The sequence below is a fragment of the Lolium perenne genome, chromosome 4 (assembly GCF_019359855.2).
Source record: "Lolium perenne isolate Kyuss_39 chromosome 4, Kyuss_2.0, whole genome shotgun sequence".
NCBI classification, from domain to species: domain Eukaryota; kingdom Viridiplantae; phylum Streptophyta; class Magnoliopsida; order Poales; family Poaceae; genus Lolium; species Lolium perenne.
In genome coordinates, this window is record NC_067247.2 from 4500042 (window position 1) to 4511947 (window position 11906).

The window sequence follows — 11906 nt, forward strand, 5'->3', positions numbered from 1 at the left end:
CTACGGGAGCTGGGCGTTACACGCCTAGGGCGCCCCCATCTACGGCGTCGGCACCATCTTCGCGCTCCGCACCGTTTCCTACTTCATCTAGCAAGCCGGTCTCCAATGTGTCCAACACAAAGAAGTCCGAACCTGCTGCAAGTGCAAGTGGTTCTAGCATGTCTATTGCGCGCAACCGTGACATGTGGTGGCAAGGGTCACTTCAAGAGAGATTGTCCTAACCGCAAGGTCATGTTTATCAATGAGGACAATGAATATGAGACTAGAGATGATGCTGATCCATATGCTCCAGAAGATGATAATTATGACAGTGATGGTGTAGATGCTTATCCGTCTGAAGCTCGCACTATTGTTGTGTCTCAGCGTGCTCTTAATGTGTTGCCAAGTGCATCTACTCAGCGCTGCAATTTGTTCCAAACAAAGGCTTTAGTTGGTCCTGACAAGGCTTGCAAGGTCATTATTGATGGCGGGAGTTGCCGCAATTTAGCAAGCAAGGAATTGTGTACCAAGCTGAAGTTGAAGTATCTACCGCACCCGCATCCATACTATATTCAGTGGTTGAGCGACAATGGTGAGATGAAGGTAAACCACATGGTGCGTGTTGATTTTGAGATTGGACCGTATAAGGATTCCATTGATTTTGATGTGGTTCCTATGATGGTGTGTCACCTTCTATTGGGTCGGCTGTGACGCCCCGGAACCGGTACCATGAGGATTCCAGCGATCCCGCCGAAATCCGCACGATATCGATTCAGAGATGCCCTCCGACACGACGTGCGCGACAAATCACACACGTGATGCCAGAGGAATTAACACGAGCGGTAACATTACAACAGGATTACAATAGAGCCCACAAGAAACTGATATTACAACAACGACTCCAACGAGTCAAGATTCAAATATACAACACAAAGATCCAAATCATACAGAAGATCGAATACATCCGAGTACGGACAAGATACAAATTGGACTAAGAGTCCTGAAGATAACCAGTGGCGTCCATAACCCTGCCCAGGCCAAGCCGGAAGGGTAACCTTGCTAACGTCATCTTCATCGAACATAACTTCATACCTGCCCGGTTATGTCCCAAAGAAGCAGCAATAAGTACGGGTTCGTACTTAACAAGACTTCAAGACGTATAAGCATTCGTCAACCAGTCGTCCTTTGTACTTGAGGCACGCAGGGGACTTAGAGGACGCAAGAGGAACGTCATAGGCAATATGGTGGGGTTAAGCGGCAGCGCGCAAGCACTAAAAACCTATAGAGACACTCTACAACAGTCGTCTATCAGAGAAGGTGAGAGAGCGCATAAACTAACAGTTCTATACTCTGCAAACATAACACAGCCGATGCGATCCCCCTTCGCAAAGAAGTACTGGCAAAGGCACTCACACCGTTGTCAAGTTTTAACCAATTATTATTTAAGTTGTTCTATCTTACTATGCAAGTTACTAGTATTGAAACAACAGGTGTAAGTTGTCTATGGTTGAGTCATACAGCTCCAAGTCGTCCATAACCGTGGACGCGGCTTATTGATAAGATTGTAACCCTGCAGGGGTGCCCAAATGTGCCCACACGCACGCTCAACCCACTTACGACAGCTGGATATCACGACACGCACTTTCCTTCACTACAACAATGTCCAGGAAGCCACCTAACTAAGTCAAACCCGAATCAGAGTCCGGCCGACTCTCCGAGACGGACCTAGCTGTTGCGAGAACGACTAAGAGGATCAGAGCCCACTAGAGGATGACCTCTTAACAATACATGCCGCACCTACGAGTGTGCAAGAGACAACAGGGTTACAAGGCACTCACGGCTTCCCCAAAAGTAACATCATATCACCTGACCACAAAGAAACATGCTTGCACGCCCGAGAGAAACAAAACGTTCAAACTAGTTATGGCCACTGGACAAAACTGTAGATTCCGGCAGTGGTCGAGGGGAGACCCGGTAAGCATACTCACATGTGGTTAGAGTGCTCAGTCTCGGAACAGATAACAAGAACTCGGGTCCTAAGTTATTTAGGAAACACAAGTGAGCCATCACAAAATGAGCAGCTGACCCACCGATGCCTCCGCTAAACAATATCAACAACTAAAGTAACCATGATTCTTTCCAACATATAACCCGATAAGATAGCAACAACGGTAACAAGATAAGACGGCACTAGCATGCACTACGACTTGCAAGGCAGACCCGAAACCAAACAATAGCTGTAGGTGGTTGGTGGAGGCAATATAGGCTGCTTGAGGTAACAAGTGGATAGGACACGTGACAAGAACGCAACTCAAGGATAGCATGAGGGAGAAGGCAAAATAAAATAGGTGAGCGACTCCTGCAGAGACAGGAGTTTAGGAAATGCTTGCCTGTTAAAGCTTGCCGAGGAACATCCGGAGAACTCGTCGTATTTCACGGCACCACTTCGTGATCATATCCGGGAAGATGCAAAGCGCTACAACAACCAACGGATGCAAAACTTACAACTACGGAAGAAGAACCGGCATGCTCATGATATGGTATGCATGCATGACATGGCAAACATGATGCGGCGATGCAACTTATATCCAATTTAAATGGAATCGGAATTCCGGCAAACAATTATTAGGTTCGAGTTGTTTATCTACCCCGCAAATTAAATGTTGATTAACAAGGCAACACATGGCATGGGTGATCTACGGCAAAAATTAAATGGAACCGGGATAAGAGATAAGTAGTCCCGCATAATTCCATATTTATTTAGGTGATTCGCTATATACCCGGAACAACCACAAGATGCGCGATGCTATGCAACATGATGATATGCGATGCAACAAGAGATATCAAACACATTTTAGAAAATATGGCTTAGGGTCGGGGTCTCACGTCGGGTCGGAGAGGAGGTGGCGAAAGTCGCCGATGTCGAGGAGGTAGTCGAAGCCGGGGTCTTCGGTCCATGTCGTCGTCTCCGTGTCGTAGCGAAAGTAGTCGATGTGTCGGACGCCGGGAAGTAGACCTTGTCGGTGAGACGTCGGCGAACTTGGCGCGGTTGTCGATACCGAACTTGAATCGGCGCCAGAGTCGGAGAGGCGGCGTCGGTGGTGGAGTAGTGGTCGCGCCGGATAGGAATAAACGGACACGATCACCGGACAGAACGGAGGGCAAAAATTGGGCGGGTATTTTGTCGAACATATGGCAGCTGTCAAAACCATACAAAAACTGGTCCGAAGGAGTGATGCCTACTGAGTATACTGCTGAGGTACACGTATACGGAAAAAGATTAGACAAGCTAGCACACAAGGAGCTGACGAATGATTGCCGTGCATAGAAGTGATTAAACTAGCTAGCATGCATATGCGCTGGTGGCCTGGTGGCTTGCGCTGGCGAGCGAGCAAGGAACGGAAATGGGCGTACGGGCGCAGGCGAGTGGTGTCGAGCTGCGCGCGCAGCGACCGAGGCGGGAGCGGGGCGGGAAGCTGCTGCTGCTGCTGCGAGCTGGGCGGGAGCAGGCGCGCGCTGCGCTGGCGCTAGAGGCCGGCCGGGTGTGCTGGCGCGGAATGCGAGGCGAGGCAGCGAGCGGTGACGCGGTCTAGCCGCTTGCGCGCGGGAGTCGTACGGGCGACGTACGGAAACGGGAGTGGCCAGGTGCGGGCGGGAGCAGGCGAGGCGGCCAGCACGCGCAGCTAGGCGAGCGACTCTCTCACGCGCGAAAAGAAAAGGGCGGCCGGCGGCGACGAGCGACGGATAAGGACGGCGAAACATTGGACAGGAATTGGGGAAGAAAGGAGGAGAATTTGGTGGGGATTTTTGGAGCAAAAGAAGAGGATCTCAGATCTGATTTGGGGGCTAGGGTTTGGAGAGGAGGAAGAAGAGAAGGGAAGCAGCCCTTAAATAGGCCAAGGTGGTAGGTGGGCTTGGGCTAGTTTTGGACCAAAACTTTGACAGGCTTATGCCTACTTTTATTTAGCAAACGACAAAACAATTTTAGCAAAGCATTTTATTTAAAGTAACGGACCGGAAAATAGATTTGGTTTTGATTTTCGAAATTAAGAAAAGAGCGGGGTGGCTTTATAATTCGCCGGGATATTTTAATAAAACAAAATAGGGTTTTTCGGAAAATAATTTTCACGGTTGAAAATATGCCAGAAAAATATGCAGATGACGTCATGATGACGCGAAAAAACAAAACGACAAACAAATCTAATATGGAATATTTTCTGGGACGTTACATCGGCCATGGCTCTATGACCGTTCTGTACAACACAATGGCCGTGCCAATACATATCACTTGGAGTTCAAGGGCAAGAAAATCAACTTGCAGCCTATGTCACCACAGTAAATTGTCAATGAATCTCGTCAGAAAGTTGAAGTAAATTTGGAGGATGCTCCAGTAGATAGGCGAGAGAATTGTAATGCCGTGAGTGATATAACGAAAAGTGAGAGAGTGAATTCCTTAGTCTTATTAGCCACCAAAGAGGACATGAGAGAATTTAGTGAGGATCCTACAGCCATGCCTCTTGTGCTCATGTACAAGGGTGAGGTTTTGGTTTCTAACGACATGACCCCTATTTCTCTTGGTGTTTCTAGTGTTTTGCAGGAATTCAGCGATGTGTTTCCGGAGGAGGTGCCAGCGGGATTGCCACCATTGCGTGGTATTGAGCATCAAATTGACTTGATCCCCGGAGCTTCGCTGCCCAATAGGGCACCATACAGGACGAACCCCGAAGAGACAAAGGAGATACAGAAGCAAGTACAAGCGCTACTCGACAAAGGTTATATCCGCATAAGCCTTAGTCCTTGTGCTGTTCCTGTTATTTTAGTTCCTAAGAAAGATGGTACATGGCGCATGTGTGTAGATTGTAGAGCGATAAACAACATTACTATTCGATATCGTCATCCTATTCCCCGTTTGGAGGATATGCTAGATGAATTGAGTGGTGCTACTGTTTTCTCTAAGATTGATTTGCGTAGTGGTTATTATCAAATTAGGATGAAAGAGGGGGATGAATGGAAAACTACCTTTAAAACAAAATTTGGTTTATATGAGTGGTTAGTAATGCCTTTTGGTTTAACTAATGCACCTAGCACTTTCATGAGACTGGTGAACCATGTTTTGCGTGATTTTATTGGCAAGTTTGTGGTTGTGTACTTTGATGACATATTAATTTACAGCCGCAATGAATCTGATCATACTATGCATATTCGACATGTTTTGCAAGTGTTGCGTGATAATCAACTCTATGGTAATCTTGAGAAGTGCACATTTTGCAAAGATAAGGTCATATTTCTTGGTTATGTTGTCTCTAAGCATGGAGTAGAAGTAGATGTGTCTAAAATTGAAGCAATTCAAAATTGGCCTACTCCCATGAATGTGAGTCAAGTAAGAAGTTTCCATGGTCTAGCTGGGTTTTATAGAAGATTTGTGCCCAATTTTAGTACTATTGCTGCACCTTTGAATGAATTGACTAAAAAGGGTGTTGCATTTGAGTGGGGCGCAGCCCAAGATCATGCTTTTGGTGAACTGAAAAGATTGTTAACTTCTGCACCGTTACTTGCACTTCCTGATTTCAATAAGCAATTTGAGATTGAATGTGATGCTAGTGGTATTGGAATTGGTGGTGTGTTGATGCAAGATGGTCGTCCAATTGCATATTTTTCTGAGAAACTTTCTGGTGCTAAGTTGAACTATCCTATATATGATAAAGAATTGTATGCTTTAATTAGAGTTCTTGAGGTTTGGCAACATTATTTGTGGCCAAAAGAATTTATCATACATTCTGATCATGAAGCTTTGAAATATCTGAAAGCTCAATCTAACTTGCATAGGCATCTTGCTAAGTGGGTTGAGTTCATTGAGTCTTTTCCATACAGTATTAAGCATAAGAAGGGAAAAGATAATATTGTTGCTGATGCTATCTAGGAAGAACATGCTATTAATTCAACTTGATGTTAAAATTCCTGGATTAGAGATACTATGTGATTTGTATGCTACTGATCATGATTTTGCTGAACCATATCGCTTGTGTGCTATTGGTAAAGCTTGGGAGAAATATCACATACATGATGAGTTCTTGTTTAGAGCTAACAAACTATGTGTTCCAGAATCGTCTGTGCGTTTGCTCTTATTGCAGGAATCACATGCTGGAGGTTTGATGGGTCACTTTGGGCGTGAGAAGACGCTACTCATGCTAGCTGACCACTTTTATTGGCCAAAGATGAGGCGAGACATGGACAGGTATGCGAAGAGATGCATTACTTGCAATAAGTCCAAGTCCAAGCTGAAGCCTCACGGTTTGTATACTCCTTTACCGGCACCTACTACACCTTGGGAGGATATTAGTATGGATTTTGTGTTGGGTTTGCCGTGTACTAAGAGAGGCCATGATTCTATATTTGTGGTAGTGGATAGATTCTCTAAGATGTCACACTTTATTGCCTGCCACAAAAGCGACGATGCGTCGCATATTGCTAACCTGTTTTTCAGGGAGATTGCTCGTTTACATGGAGTCCCGAAGACTATTGTTTCTGATCGTGACGTGAAGTTCATGAGCTACTTCTGGAAGACACTTTGGAGAAAGCTGGGGACGAAGCTACTTTTCAGCACTACTTGTCATCCCCAAACTGATGGTCAAACTGAGGTGGTGAATAGAACATTGTCACAACTGTTGAGATCCATGATCAAGAAGAACTTGAAGGAGTGGGAAGATTGTTTGCCGCATGTGGAGTTTGCTTACAACAGGGCGGTACATTCTACCACAGAGTTGTGTCCCTTTGAGGTGGTATATGGTTTCAAACCCATTACTCCACTTGATTTGTTGCCTCTACCCATACATGAGAGAGTCAATATGGACGCATCGAAGAGGGCAGATTTTGTGCAAAAGATTCATGTGAAGACTAAAGAGTTGATAGAGAAGAAAGGCAAGAGCAATGCTACAAGGGTGAAAAAGAAGCGCAAGGAGATGTTGTTCAAACCTGGTGATATGGCCTGGGTACATTTTCGCAAGGATAGGTTCCCGAAGCTACGGAAGTCCAAGTTGCTTCCTCGTGGTGCTGGTCCTTACAAAGTGGCCAAGATCAATGATAAGGCATAATCTACAGATCTTCCAATTGATGAGTTTGGTGTCAGCAATTCTTTCAATGTGGCTGATTTGACACCATATGATGGAGAAGACCTTGGAGCATCGAGGTCGACGCCTTTTGAAGGGGGGGGGGGAGATGATGAGGACATCCCTACTACTACACTACTACCTTCGTCATGGCAAGATGAAGACGATGCTGCTGTGAAGCTCAAGTCCAATGAAGTCAGGATTGGACCTATTACAAGGGCTTGTGCGAAGCTACTCAAGCAACAGGTGAACTTGTTCCTAAGTGATACTTTGATCGATGAGAACTTTATACTGCCTAATTCCTATTACTTATGTATGATCAGGTATGAAGAAGGAGCAAGCATCGCACGAGGAGGAGAGGAGCAGCTGGACGTGAAGCTGGACATGGAGCTGGACGTGAAGCTGGACATGGAGCTGGACATGAAGCTGGACATGAAGACATCCCATGGACGTGCGAGGGAGGAGCGGGAGGCATGCGCGAGGGAAGAAGACGAAGTCCAGGCCGGCGCCAGACCCGGTCTGACCGGCCTCCACGCTGGCGCACCCGGTCCCAGTTCCGGTCTGGCCGGCCGGCGCGCCCGGTCCCAGGCCCGGTCCGATCGGGAGCTACGCCGGGTCAGCCCGGCGCCGACCGGATCCTCAGCCGGTGCACACCGGGCCACTTCCAGGATTTCTGGACCCTTATTCCGGTCAAGACCCGGTCGCAGGCCCGGTTTCGACTGGACTGCCCGGTCCGAGGCCCGGTCGACCGGCCCCCTGACCGGTCGACTCCGAGTCTGTCTCGACCAGATCCGATCTGGGTTGGTTTTCTATGTAACTTTTCGACCCCTGGTCGTCCTGAACCCCTATATAAGTGCCCAGGACGCCCCCAAATTAGGTTTAGACCACGTTTAAGATAAACCCTAGTTCATAGTTGATTGCTTTGCAACTCTATCGAATTTCTACACCATATTGCATTGATTTGGTGTGAACCCCTGAAAGTCTTGTGTGATCTGCTGTTCCATTGGGAATTAGACGGTTGCAACTTACCGCTTCGTGGTCGGCGGCTACGTGCGCAAGTGTGTGGAGTTGCGAATATCTTGCAGGGTTGAGAGCTGTTGCATTGGCGACAGGGATCAATCGAGAGACTTCATTGCATCATACAAGTTATCCTCCACTTCATCATCGTGTTATCTCCGATGTGTTCATCCCGTGATCATCATCACCACCGTTGCTTACTGAGAAGATCGGGCCACCCCACATCACCTTTAGTCTCGGTTGGAGACACCAACCGGGACTAAAGGTTTTGCGGCGGGTAGCAGCTAGGGGACGACAGGCTCGAAGACCTTAAGTCCCTCTACAGACCTTTTATTTTCGCCAAAACTAAATTCTGTTTTGGAATCTGTTATAATTTTGAATATTTGATAAGTGTTTGAATATGAAACTGTTGCATACTTTCGAATCTGACCAAACTTTGAACATGAAAAGTGTTTGAATTTGGAGAAGCAATCCAGAACCATTTTTCGTTTTCTAAAATAATTATTCTAACTATTAACCATTTTGCTATTCTTTTTCTCCCTCCTCCTCATCTTCGTCGGCATCATCCACTATGAAGCCATCTTTCTCGTACTTATTTTGTCCCTCCCTGCTCAACCCAACTTTGGCTTCCTCTTCTTCTTCCTCTTCATACTCATTTTGTCCCTCCACCGTGAAAAATAATGTTACCTTGTGAATAGTCTGTCTCCTTCCTCCATTTTGCTAGTTAAATAGAGGTTGTGACCTACCATAGAAGGAGTTTGTAGGAAAGGGACATGGCTGCTGATAGGAATAAACCAACAATGAAGATGGAGGCGTTCACGGGCTTGCGGGGAAATTTTCCAGGGACGAGCTCCTCGAAGATGTCGTATGGTGTGTGATGCATGTAAAATGCATACATGAACTTTGTCCTTTATCATTTTGAATTTCCACATATTTGCAACATATATGATGATAATACCATGTTTTACCTTGATTTATGGGGATTTACCAATGATCCCCTTTATATGGTTTATAATTCTGCAGAACAGGAATTCCCTGTTTTGTGTATTTTTCACTTTTAGAGACCTATAAGGAGTCAAATTGAGCTGGGATTTTTGGAGAGTCATTTTTTCATCGAGAGAAGCACCCTGGGCACTGGAAGCTCACCTGGAGAGGCCTGAGGCCCGAAAGAGGCTAGGTGGCGCACCCAGCAAGGGTGGGCGTGCCACCTGCCCTCTTTCGGCTGTCGATCGTCCATATCGCGTGATCTTTTCGCCCACCGATGTATTTTGACCTAAAAACACTATATATATGACCCCGAAGAGTTCTCGGGAGGAGAGCGCCGTAGAAGACAAAAACATGAAAACAGAGGCTGCAGCAGAGAAGATTGGAGGGAGAAGCTCAGTCGGAGCCACTGCCAGAGGGATCTCCACCTTCTCCAACATCTTCATCATCATCACCATGATCAAGGGGGGGGGGGGGGTAGTCCACCACTGGACTACGGGTTTGTGGCAGTAGCTTGATCTATTTCTCTCATGTTCTTCATAGTTCTTAGTGCCATATGAGCTGCCCAACATGATTATGGTCATATTTGTAATACCCATGTGATGGATCCTTATTCTATGATATTGTGATATGAGATCCGATCATATTATGTGCAAGATGTATTGATAGATGTATATTATGTACCTCGTTCTTATGTATTGGTTCTGATCCAACTATTATGCAAGAGCGTGTGTGGTGTGATGTGCGTATTACATGGAATATCATTTATGTGTTATCTGTTACATAAAGGAATTATTTTAGCTTTGAAGATACTGACAACAACCATATTGTTCTTGTACCACTAATATCAACCCATAGAAAGGAATGGGAAGAAAAGTTTGTGTTGAAGTTTTTTCACAGGGAATGGAGGAATATCACACTGAGATTAATTCAAGTATGGTGATTATCATAAGCTTTGGGATGCCCATGACACCCTACTGGAGTCATTCTAAAACTCCTGGTTTGAGCACCTCTAAGCACTATTTTTTGAGCAACATATATTTTTCGCAAAAACTAGAAGCGTCCTTGTTTTATTTGTGTCTAGTTTTATTTTTTAAAGGACTATCATATTGAATACTTACAATGCATATTGATGATATACTAGACCAAACTCTCTTATCTCTGAATGTTTGATTAAATATAAGTTGCATGTTATAAAAGAAAAAGGAGGAATGCCTGAAGTTGAAATTTATTTTGTGTATGGTAATTTTAGTTTCACATGCTCTATTGAGTTATGATTTGCTATGGCCTTATTAAATGCTGCTTCTTACTAGTATACACATATGTTTAATTTTAAGTAGCATTGTTTTATAATGAATGAATAAGCCCTATGGATACTATTGCATGCTTTTAGACCTCTTGCTAGCTAAAAGAATTGAATTATTACACAAGCGTAGACTTGTTTCCAAGCTCAACTCAAACCCAGTGCCTATCATATCTACCTATATAGCACTTGCTATTACAAGTATAATATGTGTGTTATGCCTCCAACCTTTTCAAAATATCCTCTTTTGTGTAATTTAAAGCTCACGAGAAAGTAAGGTTTGGTAGGAAAATACCGCTATGCTAGTTGTGGGTTTGACTAATTATGAGTAATGAGCTAGACCATAACCACGTTTCTCGGGAAGTCTTTCAACATTGCACCATCTGGGTATTGCACCCTGCGTTGCTCATGATTTCTTTTGTGTTGTTGATGGTTATCTCTTGCAAAATAAGTGGAGGTGGTCAAGACTAAGTATGCATGCACGTTAGAGAAGAGCAATGGTTCGCTAACGGAAGTCATGCCTAATCATGATGGAAGTTTCAACAAAAGAGCATCCTCATTAGGAAGAGTGAAAAAAGTGAGAGAGTGGAAAAGAAAGAAAAAGATTTAGTGAAGAGAGAGAGAGTGGAAAAATAAAAGAAAAGAAAAAAAGAGTTAGAGAAAAAAGTAAGAGAGAGTTAGAGAGGATGATCACCATCTGTTGTTCATGTTGTCCTGGTATGCATGGCCTATAGTAGAGATATCTATCTCCTTTGGTCCTTTGTACAGGCGCCATGAAGGTACCCCATTGCGATTCTTGGTTGAAACATGTATGTTGAAAGGTTTTGATTACCCGGAGCTGAGTAACAAGAGGTGTAATCCTTAGCAACCTGGAAAATGAGGCAACATTTACTCATAAGAGGTCAAACACATGACTCATAGATGTCTCTACACAAAGAGATGCATGGTACCCTATCCTTATTATTATTGTTGACATGAATTGCATATCTCAAAACCTCATTTTATTCTCTCTACTTTTATTTTGTCGGAGGAATAGCACATATGTTCCCTACTTACTTTCTTGTGTTCAAGAGTCAAGAGGATCATAATAATCAAAAGAGAAGACAATGAATCTTCCAAACAATCTCTATAGGATTAACCAAGCATGCTTTATGATTCATAAATACTTATCATTGATGTTTCTTACAATGATATTTACTATTATGAATGCTTTGTAGAATGTAAGAGTTATCACTTTATGAGTTCATATTACTTATTGTCATTATTTATTTACTGAACCTTGTGATACTTTTCATGATTATTTACAAGCTATATATTAAACTCCAAAGTTCATGTTAGTTTTATCACCTTTATGCTCGAGGACGAGCATAGGTTAAGCTTGGGGATGTTGATGCATGTAAAATGCATACATGAACTTTGTCCTTTATCATATTGAATTCCCACATATTTGCAACATATATGATGATAATACCATGTTTGATATTGATTTATGGGGATTTACTAATGATCCCCTTTAT

General features: G+C 44.2%; 1 long non-coding RNA gene across 1 annotated transcript; it reads right to left on the bottom strand.

Annotated features, from left to right (window-relative positions):
• Positions 1-492: 492 nt before the first annotated feature.
• On the bottom strand, positions 493-3825 carry LOC139830434 (uncharacterized). The gene is made up of 3 exons (XR_011742322.1): positions 2866-3825; positions 2370-2455; positions 493-1071 (listed from the first exon to the last, which is right to left on the bottom strand). It is a non-coding gene; the product is annotated as an uncharacterized lncRNA (long non-coding RNA).
• Positions 3826-11906: the final 8081 nt, after the last annotated feature.